Source organism: Taudactylus pleione, unplaced genomic scaffold (assembly GCF_031769625.1).
Source record: "Taudactylus pleione unplaced genomic scaffold, aTauple2 ptg000905l, whole genome shotgun sequence".
In the NCBI taxonomy this organism is placed as follows: Eukaryota; Metazoa; Chordata; class Amphibia; order Anura; family Myobatrachidae; genus Taudactylus; species Taudactylus pleione.
In genome coordinates this window covers 743,664-764,191 of record NW_028285306.1, presented here as the reverse complement: position 1 = coordinate 764,191, position 20,528 = coordinate 743,664, and the positions used below count along the sequence as shown (strand labels likewise).

General features: G+C 46.3%; 1 non-coding gene across 1 annotated transcript; it reads right to left on the bottom strand.

The window, feature by feature from the left end:
* Positions 1 to 20,385: 20,385 nt before the first annotated feature.
* TRNAR-CCG (transfer RNA arginine (anticodon CCG)) lies at positions 20,386 to 20,458 on the bottom strand. Its single transcript has one exon. It is a non-coding gene; the product is annotated as a tRNA-Arg (tRNA).
* Between the last annotated feature and the right edge of the window lie 70 nt (positions 20,459 to 20,528).

Sequence of the window (20,528 nt, the reverse complement as noted above, 5' to 3'; positions counted from 1 at the left end):
GCTCTTCCCCAAAGCAATGTTATTATCTCACCATGGCATAAACCCAGCTACGGAATGATACATCTGAGAAACTGCCTCCCATAAGGGACATTGTATACATATTTACGTACATTATTATACATATTTGTATATATTATAGTACATGCACGGCGGTGTATAGGCAAGAAGGGTGCTTATTGTTGTTAATAAGACCAAGGAAACACGTGCCCAGAACACTGATTTCGGGCCTGCCAACTTTCTCATTTTTCTTACCTTGTGATCCCAATTTTAAATTAGCACCATGTGCTGTAAGAGACAGATGGTAAATTAGCGCCAAAAAAATTCAATAAACACGTAAACGGGCCAAAAATGAAATCTGTATAACAGGGCCGTAACTAGGGTAGTGCCACCAGTGCCAAGGCACAGGGCACCGCAGGGCAGGGGGCGCTGTTTGGGCCTGTCACTTTTCCTGTTTATTATCATTCTCACTTGTAGCTTCCTCTTCTTTTATCCCCAGCATCTCCTGGCCTCCCCTATCTCTTACCTGGCCCTTCCCCATGAGGCCATGGCCCTCTCTCAGATGCACTATATTATGTCCCTATTTATCCCCAGCATCTCCTGGCCTCCCCTATCTCTTCCCTGGCCCTTCCCCATGAGGCCATGGCCCTCTCTCAGGTGCACTATATTATGTCCCTATTTATCCCCAGCATCTCCTGGCATCCCCTATCTCTTCCCTGGCCCTTCCCCATGAGGCCATGGCCCTCTCTCAGGTACACTATATTATGTCCCTATTTATCCCCAGCATCTCCTGGCCTCCCCTATCTCTTCCCTGGCCCTTCCCCGTGAGGCCATGGCCCTCTCTCAGGTGCACTATATTATGTCCCTATTTATCCCCAGCATCTCCTGGCCTCCCCTATCTCTTCCCTGGCCCTTCCCCATGAGGCCATGGCCCTCTCTCAGGTGCACTATATTATGTCCCTATTTATCCCTAGCATCTCCTGGCCTCCCCTATCTCTTCCCTGGCCCTTCCCCATGAGGCCATGGCCCTCTCTCAGGTGCACTATATTATGTCCCTATTTATCCCCAGCATCTCCTGGCCTCTCCTATCTCTTCCCTGGCCCTTCCCCATGAGGCCATGGTCCTCTCTCAGATGCACTATATTATGTCCCTATTTATCCCCAGCATCTCCTGGCCTCCCCTATCTCTTCCCTGGCCCTTCCCCATGAGGCCATGGCCCTCTCTCAGGTGCACTATATTATGTTCCTATTTATCCCCAGCATCTCCTGGCATCCCCTATCTCTTCCCTGGCCCTTCCCCATGAGGCCATGGCCCTCTCTCAGGTACACTATATTATGTCCCTATTTATCCCCAGCATCTCCTGGCCTCCCCTATCTCTTCCCTGACTCTTCCCCGTGAGGCCATGGCCCTCTCTCAGGTGCACTATATTATGTCCCTATTTATCCCCAGCATCTCCTGGCCTCCCCTATCTCTTCCCTGGTGTTTCCCCATGTGGCCATGGCCCTCTCTCAGGTGCACTATATTATGTCCCTATTTATCCCCAGCATCTCCTGGCCTCCCCTATCTCTTCCCTGGCCCTTCCCCGTGAGGCCATGGCCCTCTCTCAGGTGCACTATATTATGTCCCTATTTATCCCCAGCATCTCCTGGCCTCCCCTATCTCTTCCCTGGCCCTTCCCCATGAGGCCATGGCCCTCTCTCAGGTGCACTATATTATGTCCCTATTTATCCCTAGCATCTCCTGGCCTCCCCTATCTCTTCCCTGGCCCTTCCCCATGAGGCCATGGCCCTCTCTCAGGTGCACTATATTATGTCCCTATTTATCCCCAGCATCTCCTGGCCTCTCCTATCTCTTCCCTGGCCCTTCCCCATGAGGCCATGGTCCTCTCTCAGGTGCACTATCTTATGTCCCTATTTATCCCCAGCATCTCCTGGCCTCTCCTATCTCTTCCCGGGCCCTTCCCCATGAGGCCCTGGCCCTCTCTCAGGTGCACTATATTATGTCCCTATTTATCCCCAGCATCTCCTGGCCTCCCCTATCTCTTCCCTGGCCCTTCCCCATGAAGCCATGGCCCTCTCTCAGGTGCACTATATTATGTCCCTATTTATCCCCAGCATCTCCTGGCCCCCCTATCTCTTCCCTGGCCCTTCCCCATGAGGCCATGGCCCTCTCTCAGGTGCACTATATTATGTCCCTATTTATCCCCAGCATCTCCTGGCCTCTCCTATCTCTTCCCTGGCCCTTCCCCATGAGGCCATGGTCCTCTCTCAGGTGCACTATCTTATGTCCCAATTTATCCCCAGCATCTCCTGGCCTCTCCTATCTCTTCCCTGGCCCTTCCCCATGAGGCCCTGGCCCTCTCTCAGGTGCACTATATTATGTCCCTATTTATCCCCAGCATCTCCTGGCCTCCCCTATCTCTTCCCTGGCCCTTCCCCATGAAGCCATGGCCCTCTCTCAGGTGCACTATATTATGTCCCTATTTATCCCCAGCATCTCCTGGCCCCCCTATCTCTTCCCTGGCCCTTCCCCATGAGGCCATGGCCCTCTCTCAGGTGCACTATATTATGTCCCTATTTATCCCCAGCATCTCCTGGCCTCCCCTATCTCTTCCCTGGCCCTTCCCCATGAGGCCATGGCCCTCTCTCAGGTGCACTATATTATGTCCCTATTTATCCCCAGCATCTCCTGGCCTCTCCTATCTCTTCCCTGGCCCTTCCCCATGAGGCCATGGCCCTCTCTCAGGTGCACTATATTATGTCCCTATTTATCCCCAGCATCTCCTGGCCTCTCCTATCTCTTCCCTGGCCCTTCCCCCCCCCCCCCCCATGAGGCCATGGCCCTCTCTCAGGTGCACTATATTATGTCCCTATTTAAAAAATGTGGGGGAGGGGGGGGTAGCGCCAATGCTCTCTCTGGCACAGGGCACCAAAAAGTCTAGTTACGGTTCTGCTGTATCATATAATGAGCGTTGAAATCGGAGCAGAGGTGTGATAACATCATGTCATTATATAAGAAAGTGTACAGTGTACAGCAGGGGCAGGTCATGGCGGAGGAAGAAATGACTGACCAATGGGGCTTGGCTGCTTATTGTATTAGAAAATATACAGTAATACTTACAATGCAAAGTAGGGCTACAGAAGGATTGTGTACATCCTACCTGACTGCCCATTCATATTCCCCTATGTACCTCACATATGGGTTGGGTACGGCATCCCGACAGTAAGAATCCAGTGCCTAAGCCATAACCCTAAACCTCCACCTAACCCTAATACTTAGTACCATTGGGATGCCAGTGGCCAGGACTGGATGGCAGAGTGGCGAGTCTCCTCTTACCACTGCCAGCCAGTATGAGGGGGGGGGGGGGCATCGCTCGGCTAATGCAGCAAATCTTTCTTGTTAATTTGCAGCAGTGGAAGATTTGTGTCCCTGCGAATAAGACGCGATAGAGAATCTTTACTATCGCCGCAAAATGATAAGTAACTTTTTTTTGTCCGGTTATACGGAAACTCGCCGGTCGAAAAGATGAATTACTGTGGTGTGTTACAATGTATCTGCAATCAGGGATCTCCTGTAAGAAGTTTCTGATCTTTACAGCAAAAACTTTCTTTCGTTAGCAAAACTTCGCCCAGGACTTTTCATCACATTACTGCATCTTAAAACTCTGACTGAATTTAAAGCAAAGTAACAAATAATGAAATATTCAACCTACAATAACTTTGATATACAGAATCCATATGGATTCTACTTATGGCGTCCACTTTTCCCACATCACAAGCGTCAGACACGTTAATGAGGTGCAGACTTTTTTTTGGGAAATAAAAAAATGTTGCTTTTCCTGGCAATAATATAGAAAACCAATAAACAAGAAGACGTGTTAGTTGGTTGATAAATGTATCTTTAACAGTTTTGATGTAGGCAATCCTGTAATCTTCCTAATGCTCAGTAGTGATCCTTTACACCTTTTTTTTTTTTTTTACAGCTCTTTATAACAAGGTTTTTTTTTGCTTTGCTCACATTTCTTTAGGCCTCCCAAGATATTTTTCAAAATGAAGAGATGTACTAAGCTCTGAAAAGTGATAAACCGGAGAGTGATAAACCAGCAGCCACTCAGCTCCTAACTGTCATGTTACAGGATGTGTTTGAAAAATGACAGTTGGGAGCTGAGTGGCTGCTGGTTTATCACTTTCCAGTTTATCACTTTTCAGAGCTTAGTGCATCTGGCCCAATGAATTTTAGTGTATATTTCAGTAAGGAACTTGCGGCAGTGAATCCTGACCAGGGCGGCTCCATAGTTTCTCTTTATGAGACTTTTTTAGAGCTGCATGCAAGAAAAAAAAAAAAGTGAAAATCCATCTGTATTCAAGGTGGTCCGTATCTATGGCTCATACCGCCTCCGCCTGTCAAAGTAGCCGTCATCAGTATTGGTTAGAGCCGGTTTAACAACAGGGCAGCACACATATGTACATCACCAGCAGGGCCATCTAGAGCTGACGGACCCGGGTACTGGGCCAGATCTGGGAGGTGTTGCCACGTCTCCTCCCCCCAAAAAATGTAAGAAACTACTTAGCGGTGCCATGCACTCAGCACAGAAGGGGGAGGGTAATCAGTGTGATAGCCCCCACCCGTATCACTTCTCCTTTCTGGCCACTACTGATGGCTGCATCTGTATAGCAGCAGCACTCTCCACTTTCTCACTGCCCGATGTGCCGCTACGTTGCTATACAGTAATGGCCATTGGTAGTGGGCTGACCCGAGCTACCCCCGGCAGTGGCAAACGCAGGATTTTGAAAGGGGGGTTTCCAAATAATTGGTTACAGACCCAATGACAAAAACATCTAACCAGAATAAGCCTGCAACATACACTTTATTGTGTACTTCAAGTGTTTTAATAGGAGGATACTATGTATTAGATTATGCAGAGCTGTATGTTATTCCAGGGGTATGGGGTGATTGGAGGATTCCTCCCATTCCCCCACCCCCCGGGAATAACATACAGCAGACAGCTGGCATAATCTAATAAATATTATCCTCCCCCCTCCATCCCCCCATCGCAAATACATGGAGCAGTCGAATGGAATTATATTAATACATATTGTCCCCTCCTGGCTGCCCCCCCATACACAGAGCAGTAGAGAGTGGCCATCATTCAAAAAATATTACTGCTAGCCCCCGCCCCCCGCCGCCACCGCCCGCAAGACCCCCGGCGCTCCCCCGACATACAGCAGTACTCAGTCAGTCTGAGTCATCAGCCGCTTAAACAATAAATATTATCCCCCCCGGGAGGGGAGACACCTGGCGGCGGCCACCTACATCTTGCGGCTGACAGCTCCAGAACTCCACAGCCGCTGGCAGTGACAGTGTGTCCAGGGCGGCATGAGGCGCTGAGTCATCCGGATCACGGTGCCCGGCCTGGGGACTGACTGGGAGGAGCTTGCGCGCTGCAGCTTCCCCTACAGCCAGCCCAGGCAGTGTCAATCTTTGAAAAAAAAATTACAAAAAAATAGATATTTTGTTCAGCAGCGCTACTTGCCGGGTTGGGCAGGGGGGGGGTTTATAGGTACTCGGAAACCCCCCTGCGTGCGCGGGTGGCCGAGCCCCTCCAGCCGGCCTGGGCCCACCTAAGTAGTAGTCGATTCCTCCCCTATCGGCGTCCTGATCACCAGCAAGAGGAGCATTGTACTTTAAAAGATTAACCCCTATGACAGGGGAGTGGGATAGTAAGAAAGGTGGCTGGAGGAGGTGCAGCTAGTTACTATGGGGCCTGAGGGTAAATAGCCAGAGAGCACACATCACTAGTGGTAGTCCCACCACTAGGTTTACCCACAGTCATTTAAGAGCCAGTCAGATCCTCCCCACCCATCCTCTGTACATTTTACAAGGAGATATCGGTATAGTGTACCACAAGTAGATAGGTGATTGGTATAGTAATGCGCTATGGAGGTAGGTCTCATTTATGAGGGTGGCGGTGCTGTGTTTTCAGTAATAGGGCTTGTTTGTCGCACAAGTAATAATCAGTGACCAGGCCCTAATCCCATATTACACCCATAGGGACCCATTTATCAATAAATATTTGCGGCTTATTCCCCGAAAACACCCGTTTTCGAAAGGTAACCGCAAATATTTTGTATCCCCTGAATGTAGGACAGAGGGACGGCAGCAGGTGTTCCCACTGGCAGCCCTAACCCCCATAGGTTTCTATGTGGGATGCAATGCTGCCATATTTACCAACGTCCGGAATGCAATGCATTATGGAGACTGTCCCCCACAGCTAAGGCCATCTGAAGATGGTGTTAGCTGCTGTAGCCTATGGGCTATAAATCGCAAAAAACTACAGGGAGGGGGTTCCATAGGAAACCTCCCCTGGCTATGGCCACGGCACATACATGGGCAATATACCGTTCATGCGCTAAAGTTCCGGCACAGAAGTGAAGAGGCCGCTGATATGGTCACTTCACTCCCAGCGCATCACAGCTCCTTTCAGAGCCCCTGTCCATGGATCTGTTTTTTGTTACATCAGGGCGGTATGATGGTATCCTGTAATATATAATATTGCGCCCAGATCGCATCGCATTAATAAATGGGCCCCATAGTCAGCAAATCTATCAGAAAGGTTCTGTTTATCCCAGAAAGAATCTGCATGTGCTGTAGTGTAACTACTCTACATAGACATTATGTAACTGCTGTAACAATCACACAGGTCGGGGTATTTTCGGAACGTTGGTTTATATACTGTACATAGACATTATGTAACTGCTGTAATAATCACACAGGTCGGGGTATTTTCGGAATGTTGGTTTATATACAGTACATAGACATTATGTAACTGCTGTAATAATCACACAGGTCGGGGTAATTTCGGAACATTGGTTTATATTCTGTACATAGACATTATGTAACTGCTGTAATAATCACACAGGTCGGGGTATTTTCAGAACGTTGGTTTATATACTGTACATAGACATTATGTAATGCTGTAATAATCACACAGGTCGGGGTAATTTCGGAACGTTGGTTTATATACTGTACATAGACATTATGTAACTGCTGTAATAATCACACAGGTCGGGGTATTTTCGGAACGTTGGTTTATATACTGTACATAGACATTATGTAACTGCTGTAATAATCACACAGGTCGGGGTGTTTTCGGAACGTTGGTTTATATACTGTACATAGACATTATGTAACTGCTGTAATAATCACACAGGTCGGGGTATTTTCAGAACGTTGGTTTATATACTGTACATAGACATTATGTAACTGCTGTAATAATCACACAGGTCGGGGTATTTTCAGAACGTTGGTTTATATACTGTAGTGTACACAGACATTATGTAACTGCTGTAACAATCACACAGGTCGGGGTATTTTCGGAACGTTGGTTTATATTCTGTACATAGACATTATGTAACTGCTGTAATAATCACACAGGTCGGGGTATTTTCGGAACGTTGGTTTATATACTGTACATAGACATTATGTAACTTCTGTAATAATCACACAGGTCGGGGTATTTTCTGAACGTTGGTTTATATACTGTACATAGACATTATGTAACTGCTGTAATAATCACACAGGTTGGGGTATTTTCAGAACGTTGGTTTATATACTGTACATAGACATTATGTAACTGCTGTAATAATCACACAGGTCGGGGTATTTTCGGAACGTTGGTTTATATACTGTACATAGACATTATGTTACTGCTGTAATAATCACACAGGTCGGGGTATTTATGGAACGTTGGTTTATATACTGTACATAGACATTATGTAACTGCTGTAATATTCACACAGGTCGGGGTATTTATGGAACGTTGGTTTATATACTGTACATAGACATTATGTAACTGCTGTAATAATCACACAGGTTGGGGTATTTTCGGAACGTTCGTTTACATACTGTACATAGACATTATGTAACTGCTGTAATAATCACACAGGTCGGGGTATTTTCGGAACGTTGGTTTATATTCTGTACATAGACATTATGTAACTGCTGTAATAATCACACAGGTCGGGGTAATTTCGGAACATTGGTTTATATTCTGTACATAGACATTATGTAACTGCTGTAACAATCACACAGGTCGGGGTATTTTCAGAACTTTGGTTTATATACTGTACATAGACATTATGTAACTGCTGTAATAATCACACAGGTCGGGGTATTTTCAGAACGTTGGTTTATATATACTGTACATAGACATTATGTAACTGCTGTAATAATCACACAGGTTGGGGTATTTTCAGAACGTTGGTTTATATACTGTACATAGACATTATGTAACTGCTGTAATAATCGCACAGGTCGGGGTATTTTCGGAACGTTGGTTTATATACTGTACATAGACATAATGTAACTGCTGTAATAATCACACAGGTCAGTGTATTTATGGAACGTTGGTTTATATACTGTACATAGACATTATGTAACTGCTGTAATAATCACACAGGTCGGGGTATTTTCGGAACGTTCGTTTATATACTGTACATAGACATTATGTAACTGCTGTAATAATCACACAGGTCGGGGTATTTATGGAACGTTGGTTTATACTTTATATACTGTACATAGACATTATGTAACTGCTGTAATAATCACACAGGTCGGGGTATTTTCGGAACGTTGGTTTATATACTGTACATAGACATTATGTAACTGCTGTAATAATCACACAGGTCGGGGTAATTTCGGAACGTTGGTTTATATACTGTCCATAGACATTATGTAACTGCTGTAACAATCACACAGGTCGGGGTATTTTCAGAACTTTGGTTTATATACTGTACATAGACATTATGTAACTGCTGTAATAATCACACAGGTCGGGGTATTTTCGGAACGTTGGTTTATATACTGTACATAGACATTATGTAACTGCTGTAATAATCACACAGGTCGGGGTATTTTCGGAACGTTGGTTTATATACATAATATGTTGCACAACAGATGATGGAAATGTCTGCAGCAAAGTATTTCTCAATGTCCGGGTTTGTTTTCTCCCAGAGATGGGATTAAATCGCTTTACATTGAGAGTTATATACATGTCCTGAGTCAGTATTTCCTGTGTAGCAATTGACTGTGAGAGTAACATAGCATAGATAGGAATCTGCCAGCCACAGTGTTCTGTGTGCGCCATGTAATTATCAGCTCGCTGCTATCCTATATACATCCTGGAAATGATGTCGCTGGAACATACTTGTAGCACTAAGTCAGAGCCATTTATCAGAAAGTTGTTTGTTATTCATCTCTACCCAGATACACAAAACTCATATTTTACTTCGTGTTCGGGACAAACATGTAAAAAACAAATACAATATAGCACCAATTTATAACGAATTTTAATGCCAGTGGCATAATTAGTTTAGTATTGCACTGATATTAACGAATATACCGTTGGTATTTAATATTACTTACCCTGCCGGTGAGGTCCACCGATGTCCCCCTCATCGGCGGCATCCCTCGCTCATTTGCTGACCGCCTAACGCTGCCAGCGACGGGCTTCTGTGTCATGCCCATGTGCGATGGTCAGTCTGAGCATGTGCATGACAGTTCCACCCAGAAGGGACATGGTAGTGCCTGAAAGGCTTCACTGAAGCAGGAAAGGCTGCTCTGGGTCCCCATCCATGGTGGCTGCAGGGCTGTAGACCCCCCAGCCAGTTGCCGTCCGTGACTGCACTGTGACTTCCCATTGGAAGCACTACCTGCCAATCACACACCCGTTGGGAGGTGATTTCTCCCCCTGGGACTGCCAGTCTGGGCTGCGATTAGCGGAGAGCGTCCTTCCAGTAGCAAGCTGCTCCTCTGTCTATAAGGCAGCCCTACCCGCCATCTAGGGACCACATGTGCTCCCACTACCGCTCATGCGCAGTCTCCTCCTCTCCTCCCGCAGTACAAGCAGCGGCGACATGGTTAGCGGCAGCCCCCCTCATCCAAGAGTGTGGGAGCCACTGCTGGTCTCCATTGCCAGCAAAGGGGACCGTATTGCTCTCGCCATCTAGAGCTGGCGTATGCTGTAGAGTGACAATCAGCGGTAAACTTAGTCTACTGTTGTTTGTTGAATACTGAAAGGAGAACATAACCCCTTTACTGAGCGCTAAACTTTGGTTCTCAACCTGAGGTACCTATATCCCCAGCGGTACTATCTGTGACATTCACGGGTACTGTAAAGGCTGCCGGGGGACATCCAGGTGATAATTAGACACATAGGGATCTGCATACTTACCTACCCTCCCGATTTGTTCAGGAGCCTCCCGAAAATCAGGTGCCTCTCCCGACCTCCCGGGAAGGCAGGCAAGTCTCCCGGCTGCCGCCGACCCCTCCTGGCCCACCCCAATTGTTTGTAAAACCCCCGGCAGCGAAGGGCGCGGTGACGCGATTCGCGTCATTTTGGCACCGCTCCCTATATCACACTGCCTGTAATATCGGCAGTGTGTAGCGGGGGCGGGGCCAAAATGATGCGCTCACGTGGCTCCGCCCCTGCTCCGCCCACAAAATGTCTCATATGGCCGGCCCTGCCCCCGTTTGCTGGCCACGACCCCGCAGTAATGCCGATCTGGCTGCTCCCTCCCGGAAGGGGCAGCCAGATAGTCGGCAAGTATGGGGATCTGTAGTGCCTTGCAAAGGGCCGTATTAAGGTTGGTGGGGCCCCTGCCAACAAAATTGTCAATATTATATACTGGTGATGTTATTAAAAAATGTTAGTCCTGATTTAGAGGCGCACGCTAACTGCAGGCATTGCCGATGTTCCTGTAATTGAAGGATTATCTGCTATTGCACATGTGCGAAAAATATCCTGAAAACCCCTACGGCGCATGCGTTACCCTGTGTGTATGCACAACTGCGCTGTAGTGTATGGGAAATCGCGAGACAAAGTGATAAGCGATCCTGGGCGGTGACTGGGAAGCGGCCTGTAGTGAACGCACAAAAAAATCCATCTCAGGGGCTAATTATGGAAATGTCGCTGGCTTGTCAGTGAGAGCGACTGCGTTCTCAGAAGCAGGACCGCAGCCACAAAAGCCACGTTCAGACGGAGACACTGCAGCTGCCATAGAACTGGTGCAAGTGTCAATGGTGCGAGCAATTGTGCGCCGATGGTGGATTGTTCAGAACCCCCAGCGGTGATTGAAGACAAGGGGGAAGGCTGAATCTAGCATTTGCATACGATCGCCGGGCGGCAGACGAAACTTGGCCGGATCTGTCTTTGCGTGAAAATGAGCGCTTCAGGGCAGGAACTGGGCAGCAACAATGTGATCGCACTAAAGTGTTCCAACTTGTGGGGGTGTCGTGGGCGTGTATGTAAAGCTCCATGAGTCGTTTGTACGGCGAAGGGCAGCCTATGTCTGATGGATCTCTTCCACCTAGCATGGGCTGGCGCGTGTGCCTATATTAATGAGGACAGTTTGCAGCAGCTGGCGTAAAATCAGTAGGTGGCACGGCTTCCCGCTTGCAGACGCACGGATTCCCCGCACTAGCTGTATGAAACTCGATTTACCATGAGGTAGTAAATCCGGTCTCTGGGCTTCATTCAGAGCCGCTCGTAAGCGGCCGCTCGTTCGTTCCGAGCGATGTTTGCACATCTGCGCATGCGTACGGTTTGTAATACGCATGTGCGAACCAGTCAGTGCGGCCGAAAATCGTGTGCTCGCTAAATAGCGAATGCCTGCTATTTTGAGTGACAGGAGGAGGCGTATGTGGGTGGTAACAGGGGAAGGTGCTTGAAAACGGGGAGTGGAAATCAGAACGCAGGCGTGCCTAAAGGTCAAAACGGGCGTTTTATGGGTGTGCATAATTAATACAGCAGCGTCATTGACCACGTCACTTGGTTATTTTATAGTCAGAACTGCTCGCATGATTGCGGTAGGAAAAACCAACCACAAGAATAGCGAGCAGTTCATACGCTGTTCGATGTACTCGATTAATCTATTAAATAGCGGACATGACGTAGGGTGCGAACGGCCAGGGGGCGTATTTTTCCAAAATACGACCGCATGTTTTGTTCGCTCGTTCAGACATAGAGGCGTGAACAGACCGCAAAGAGCGAACGGTTCATTTAAATAGCCACCCCCTTTTTCTGAACGAACGAGCGCAAATAGCGTCCGGCTCTGAATCAGACCCTCTGCGGCTGAGGACCTGGAGTGCAATAAGAAGCAGTAAACAATCAATAATGTTGCCCAGGAGCTGACAGTTCGTAAAAACGTCCTAATTTTCGGAGTTCAAAACAAAAACATTGTTTCAGTCCCGTCCCGGTGACGTAGTGAGAGAGTGGCGGCATTTCATCTCTCCGTTATAACGCAGCTCATAACCTGGACTGTAATACAGAATCGGATGTAGAGAGGCTGATGAAGAGTACAGGTCGGTTCTGCGGACGGATCTTGTGTGTTCTCGCTCTGCGCTTACTCCGCAGCCAAGCGCAGGCAAGTACGGGCGCTGCTGAGTCGTACACATCGCAGTCATGTCTCCATCTGTAGCTGTAGGGGCGTAACTGACTGGTACCAGGTAGAGATGTGCCGGTTTGGTTCCCAGAGAACCGACAACAACTGAATTTAGGGGTTCCGAGTCTAACAAAGTCCAAGTTCGGAATCACTTTGGGGTGCTGAGTCGAATCGAGTCCCGGCTCTTTTTCACGGCCAGCTCAGAACTTGGTTTGAAAAGCCGAGCTCGGGTTTTGGATCGCATGTAAACAGGTCCGAGTTACATGATTTAAGCTGCTTTATTTATTTTATTTTTTAAAAAAAAGCAGATTCGAAACCAAAACACGAAGATTTATCCAGAACCGTAAACAAAACACGGGAGTCCGCGCACATCTCTAACAGGGCATGCGCATGTATGCTAAGTCTCGTGAGGGCGAGGGTGCATTGCTGGAACTGCGTGCAATGCAGAGTTAGGTGTAAGAGTAATTACGGCTGAGTTAGACAATTATCTTGCACCAGGAATAGGTGCAAACATAGAGGAATCAGGTCCAATGTGTCAGGTGTGAAGTTAGTTTAGGCCAAGAGACAAAGCGTCATTAGACAACGCCGACTCCTACACTCCATGACTATGAACCATCTGTGGTCTGTGGTGGTGGGAGTGAGACCATTAATAGGGGCACACATGTCTCATATCCTGGTAATATAAAGTCATGTTTGGTTCTGTTCCTAGTTAATAGATTGGCATCGCTTGTCCACCACCCACTTTTTCTGCCTCTGAGGGAAAACATGCCCACGGCTCTCGGGCTGTGACTCAAACATCCGTATCTGACCTGGCTTCCATCTGCAGCTGGCACAGCTCCTGGTTCCTCAAGGTCACACACGGAACTGAATCAGAACTCCCTTTATATCACAGTTATTACTTCCACAAACACGAGCCGTCCTCCGCCATGACCGATCCTTGGAGCAGGATGCAGAAGTGGAAGCTTCTGGATGGAATGAATTACAAGCCAGACAAAAACAACTCTTTACCTCGTCTTGAGAACCAGCCGAAGTGCAGACAGGGTGGCTGTTTTCTTTCGTATGCAGTCTTTTATGCAAACAATAAACTTTTGTGTAGAATACAAAGTCCTGCTCGACATTCTGGGAAGGCAACAACCAAATGTTATGGAATGCACACACTATGGGGGGGTAAAATTGTACTCCAATTGCTTGAAAGACACCTGAATGCTCTGTCAGTCCCTAGGTACTATAGAAACACAAGAGGTTTGGGCTCAGGGCTATAATGTGCTGTGTGCAACTGGTGCCGCCATCCAGGACGCATGGCTGAGTGGGCAGTACGGCTGCGGCCCAAGTGACACCCTTCTATTGCTTGTCGGGTACCTGGAATGGCACCAGCCCCCTCCTTGTGATGTCATGTCACATGTTCTAGAAGTGGTGGGCAGCGGATGTTTGCACAGGACATGGAAACGGGAAGCAATCGGGAAGCCGACTGCCTAAATACCGGCAGCCGGCTTCGCGACTGTCATATCCCGGCAAGGGTGAAATGCCGGGCGTCTAAATGTAGAGACCAGCGCCCGGCATCCCGATCGTAGTGATGCCGGGCGCCGCGAGCGGACAGCCGCGGGGGGGGAGGGTTAGGTTTAGGGCTCCCGGGGGGGACTTAGGGTTAGGTACCCCCCCGGGAGGGTTAGGGTTAGGCTAGGGGGAGGGAGGGTTAGGGTTAGGCACCCCGGGGGGGGACTTAGGGTTAGGCACCCCCCCGGGAGGGTTAGGGTTAGGCTAGGGGGAGGGAGGGTTAGGGTTAGGTACCCTGGGGGGGACTTAGGGTTAGGCAGCGGGGAAGGGGGTGGTTTAGGGTTAGGCACTTAGAGGGGGGATTAGGGTTAGGCACTTGGGGGGGAGGTTAGGGTTAGGCACCCCTAAGGAGGGTTAGGGTTAGGGGGGTTAGGTTAGACACTACTTACCTATCCACGATCGGGATTTCCAGCGCTGTCGGGCTGCCGCTGCCGGGATCTATGCTGGTTGTCGGGCTGCCGCTGCCGGGATCTCTGCTGATGTCGGGCTGCCGCTGCCGGGAATCGAACCATGCGGCCGGCGGTATTTCATACCAATTCCTGGAAACGTATTGCTACAGTCATGATTGGGCTGGCAAATTGCCCGCCGGCACTATAACAAACCAAAATATGTTCTCTACATGTGTTCTTGTCTCACAGTGGTCCCCATATTCTATATTTGATTCTTTGTATCTCGGGGAGTCTGCAAACAACTGTTTAGTTGAGTAAGTTTGGCGGTTCCCAATACTGGCATTTAGTCCAATATCATCGCATGTCTGGGCCCAGCATGGTTGCAATACCTGGAAATGATCCATTGGTATAATTGGAAAATGCACTGGAAAGATGACTTTCATGGAACTGTGTTGTGCTTATCCTTTGACTGCCATTATATATCCGAATATGTTTTTGGAATTGATTGCAAGAAAGGTGAACAGATGGATTTTGGCAAATTCGGCCAATCACATGATACCAAACTGGACTGTGGCCCTGTCTCTTGGCTCTCGAGCTGAGCAATGAGATCAACTCATTAGCATCCACCTTCAGTTGGTCAGCCTTCCACCCTGCGCGGCCTCTCCTCAAAATCTGATCTGGACTGATAAGATCTTCTGTCAAAGGGGGAAATAAATCGGCCGATGGTCTCACAAAGATCGCAGTAAGGGACGGAGCAGCCGGATTTCACATGTGTTCTGGCTTCTCGTGCTCGAACAGCTGGATCTGCACAATAAACTCATTTTATATTTCTCCATCTGGCAATCAGGCCATAGTAAATGACTGTACTGTATACAGCTGCCTGGACTCGGGATTATAATTATTATCTGAAGTCTCAACTCGAGTGCTCCTAAATACATCCACATGTGTATGGCATATACAGCACACAGAACTCTATTATCAATATTTAGGGGTCTATTCACTAAGCAGTGTTAGGAGACAGAGTGAAAAGTGATAAGGTATCAGCCAATCAGCTCCCAACTGTCATCTCACAGGCTGTGTTTGAAAAATTACAGTTGGGAGCTGATTGGCTGGTACCTTATCACTCTGTCTCCTAACACTGCTTAGTAACTAGACCCCTGTGTATTAAACGATGTTAAAGAAAAGTTACAGCGCATTTGTGTAAGGTGCGGAATCTGATTGTAACTTTAATGTGGATGTTTTGAAGGTATGCGTTTTGTTAAAGGAAACTTTATAATTGTTTATTGACCTGTGTACTCACCTTCCTTTTCCCTAATACCGGTATTTATGTTAATGAAAACAATAAGTAAACATCGCGCTTCTTATCTCATGTATTTTATATAGGGCCGCATTTGTATCCGCACGCAAAGCCGATATTTGCGCAGATTGAGCGCTTGCTTGCCATTGCGCCAGTGATTGTTCTGTGCACGCACAGAGGAATCACTCGCAAATCAAGCCCATGGTAAAAGGTAGTCAGCATTTGGGGGAGGTAACTGGGGGTGGTTAGAAAAGCGCAGGTGTGTCTGACCGTTTAAGCACTGTTATCTGGGCGTGCATAAATTAGCCACTGCGTCCTTACTGGCAGCAGGAGAGCCCTCTGTGTGTCTGGAGAGCGCCGTGTCTGCGGCAGCTTAGGCTTGCTCAGAAGGCCGATGGGCGCCGGGTCTGCGTTCATTGTTTCCGATGTTTCTGGTTTTGTGCGTGAGCGGTGAATGTGAGATTGCTTTTCTGTGAGAAATCGCAGCTGCGATGGTATTTGCGGGAGGATCTGAATCAGGCCCAGAGTAAAATAATAAATTGTATTTATTAATAATAAAAAATACTGATGCTTGATCTCCCTCTCTGTGCAGAAGACCTTAAGAAACAAGCTCCACCCACCGGTGTCACATGATTCATTCAGAGCCCAGTATCGTAAGTCGTAGCGGGCAGGGAGCGCAGAAAATCTTTTACACATTAACGTCCAGGCGTTTCCTCATCACATTTCCAGACCTGCCAGGAAATCTGCCAGAAATCTTTAAAATCCCTGAAATAAAATAAATATTAGCAGCGTATACCACTACTATAAGGTGTGTGTATGTGTGTATATATATATATATATTAGGGGTGAGCGGATTCGGTTCTACTCGGTTCCGTTCAGATTTAAAAACCGAATCTTATTGGCTATCAGCTGTCACGAGTTTTGGATAGCCAATAAGATTCGGTTTTTAAATCCGAACGGAACCGAGTAGAACCTAACCCGTTCACCCCTAATATATATATTATATATATACATATAATATAATATACACATGTATTATGTTTATTGTCACCTATACACTACAAATCTTATTAGAATGTTTGTTGTGTGCATCACACTTTACTAGAGATGTGCGGTTCGGTCTGCAGAAATCCAAATCCACCTGAATTTCGTGAATCTGGGTAAATCCGAGTCACCGTTCTAATCTCCTGAGGAGATCTGGGTAAATCCGGGCCTCGGTTCTGATCTTTTTGCAGTTTGGAATTCGGATTTTAAATCCGAATTTCGGGTTTTGGATTGCATAAATTACATGATTTTAGCTGTTTTTAAAACTTTTTATCTATTTATTATTTTTTAAAAATCCAGATCCAAAACCAAAAACCAAAACACTTGAGGGTGGTTTGCAAAACCAAATCCAGTTCCAAAATCTTGAAAGAGATACAGATCCAAAACCAAAACATGGGGGTCGGCGCACATCCTTACACTTTACAGATACCTTTCAGAAGCACAGATATTCTTTAACGTGTTGCGTGAATTTAATCAGAATGGAGCTTGGAATCTAATTTTATTCCAAAAAAATGCAAAATTTCATATTATGATTTTGATTTGTTATGAAGATCTCCCACTTTATTATGAAGTCATCGTTCATTAAATCTTAGCTAAAAAACAGCAGGGTCATCTATCATCCGTAATAAATGAGGAGCGAGGGGTCGGCACAGGAGGAGCTGCTTCATGGTTTGTGTAGATGCTAGCATTTATGCGCCATCTTGCCTGTTTTCATGGACATGTGTATGAATGAGCAATGGCAAGATGGTGGATGGGCAGGAAAATATGGTGGAGCAATATAGAAAAATAGAGCATGAGCATGGTAGGATGGCAGATCAGCATGGCACAATGGGGGGAGAGTGGTAAGAATGGCGGAGTGGCAAGATGGGAGGTGAGCATGGTAAGCTGGTGGATGAATATGTAAAAATGGTGAACGACCTTAGAAAGGTGGTGGATCAACATGAAAGATGGCTTATTAGTATTGCAAGATGATTGATTAGAGTGGCAAGATGGTGGATGAGTTTGGCAACATGGCAGATGAGCATGGCAAGATGGTAGATATGTGTAGAGAGATGATGGATGAGCTTAGTCCGAGTTTGGATTTGGATGAGTATGGCAAAATGGTAGATGAACATGGAAAGATTAGATGAGTGTGGAAAGATGGTGGATGAATGTGGTAGAAGAATAATGGATGGAGAGACAATGGATGAATGTGGAGAGATGGTGAATGAATGTGGAGAGATGGTAGATGAGTGTGGAGAGATGGTGGATGAATGTGGAGAGATGGTGGATAAAAGTGGTGGAAGAATGGTGGATGAGTGTAGAAAGATGGTGGATGAAAGTGGTGGAAGAATGGTGGATGAGTGTGGAGAGACGATGAATGTGGAGAGATGGCGGATGAATGTGGAGAGATGGTGGATGAATGTGGAAAGATGGTGGATGAGTGTGGAAAGATGGTGGATGAATGGTGGATGAGTGTGAAAAGATGGTGGATGAAAGTGGTGGAAGAATGGTGGATGAGTGTGGAAAGATGGTGGATGAGTGTGGAAAGATGGTGGATGAAAGTGGTGGAAGAATGGTGGATGAAAGTGGTGAAAGAATGGTGAAAGAATGGTGAAAGAATGGTGGATGAGTGCGGAGAGACGATGAATGTGGAGAGATGGCGGATGAATGTGGAGAGATGGTGGATGAATGTGGAAAGATGGTGGATGAGTGTGGAAATATGGTGGATGAAAGTGGTGGATGAGTGTGGAAAGATGATAGATGAAAGTGGTGAAAGAATGATGGATGAGTGTGGAGAGATGATGGATGAGTGTGGAGAGATGATGGATGAGTGTGGATAGATGGTGGATGAGTGTGGAGAGATGGTGGATGAGTGTGGAGAGATTATGGATGGCTGTTGAAAGATGATGGATGAGTGTGGAGAGATGATGGATGAGTGTGGAGAGATGATGGATGAGTGTGGAAAGATGGTGGATGAGTGTGGAAAGATGGTGGATGAATGGTGGATGAGTGTGAAAAGATGGTGGATGAAAGTGGTGGAAGAATGGTGGATGAGTGTGGAAAGATGGTGGATGAGTGTGGAAAGATGGTGGATGAAAGTGGTGGAAGAATGGTGGATGAAAGTGGTGAAAGAATGGTGAAAGAATGGTGGATGAGTGTGGAGAGACGATGAATGTGGAGAGATGGCGGATGAATGTGGAGAGATGGTGGATGAATGTGGAAAGATGGTGGATGAGTGTGGAAATATGGTGGATGAAAGTGGTGGATGAGTATGGAAAGATGATAGATGAAAGTGGTGAAAGAATGATGGATGAGTGTGGAGAGATGATGGATGAGTGTGGAGAGATGATGGATGAGTGTGGAGAGATGGTGGATGAGTGTGGAGAGATGATGGATGAGTGTGGAGAGATGATGGATGGCTGTGGAAAGATGATGGATGAGTGTGGAGAGATGATGGATGAGTGTGGAGAGATGATGGATGAGTGTGGAAAGATTATGGATGAGTGTGGAGAGATGATGGATGAGTGTGGAGAGATGATGGATGAGTGTGGAGAGATGATGGTTGAGTGTGGAGAGATGATGGATGAGTGTGGAGAGATGAGATGATGGATGAGTGTGGAAAGATTATGGATGGCTGTGGAAAGATGATGGATGAGTGTGGAGAGATGATGGATGAGTGTGGAGAGATGATGGATGAGTGTGGAAAGATGGTGGATGAGTGTGGAGAGATGATGGATGAGTGTGGAGAGATGATGGATGAGTGTGGAAAGATTATGGATGGCTGTGGACAGATGGCATTGAGAGCAATGTTATTCCCCTTACAGTGGCTGAAATTGGGTGAATATGGGTGATCAGTGAATTCCACACTGAGTGCAGAACATCATCGGTGACAGATAAAAATCTGTATGACTGGATTATGTTTTGTGTAATGAGGTATGGTAATGAACTATACGTTGGAGATATTGGAGGCATTTTGGGTGGAGACTGCAGAGACTAATCAGTCATTGCTAAATGAACAGATCTTTACACATATTGGAGGTGACTGTGACTCTTATTAATGCTCACACAGAAACTGATGTATATAGAGTGTAATTCTGCGAGCAGGGCCCTCTCACCTTTATGTCTGTCTGTTATTAACCAGTCTCCTTTCATTATTGTGTTTGTTCAAAATTGTAAGGTGTAACGGAATAAAGTATATATTAATGTAGGTATGTTCAATGTCCACTTACTGTCTTCAGATATTTAGGCATAAATAAGACTCCAGTGAGTCTACTAATGTGAAAAAGTTTAAATTAATTAAGGGTGTAGCCTTATATATAGATATAATAAGCGGGACTTCAAAGGGACGTTTTACTTTTCCACATATTGAAATTTATGTCATGCACCAAAGATGAATATTTAAAAATAAAACATGAAATGGGGCCTGATTAATATATGGAAATAACACATAAGTGCAGTCACCCATAAAATGTGCATTTTTATTTAAATTCCAATGTGAAATTTATGTACAAATAACTTGTCAAAATTTAGTACATTGTCTTCTAATTTTGAATACCATAACACATAAGCAAATTTTCTATTTCATATGATATTAAGACATTTTTAATTTGTATCGAATATCAAAGCAGCTTCAGTTAATACAACTCTCATTATGAACGGTTTAATTATTAAAATGTTGTGATGACCCAGATGGGACTTGAACCCACAATCTCCAGCTCCGGAGGCTGATGCCTTATCCATTAGGCCACTAGGCCTCATGCTGCTGGTTTGGTACATATATTTTATCTAAATATTATGCTGTGACTTTTTTTTTTTTTTTTATTG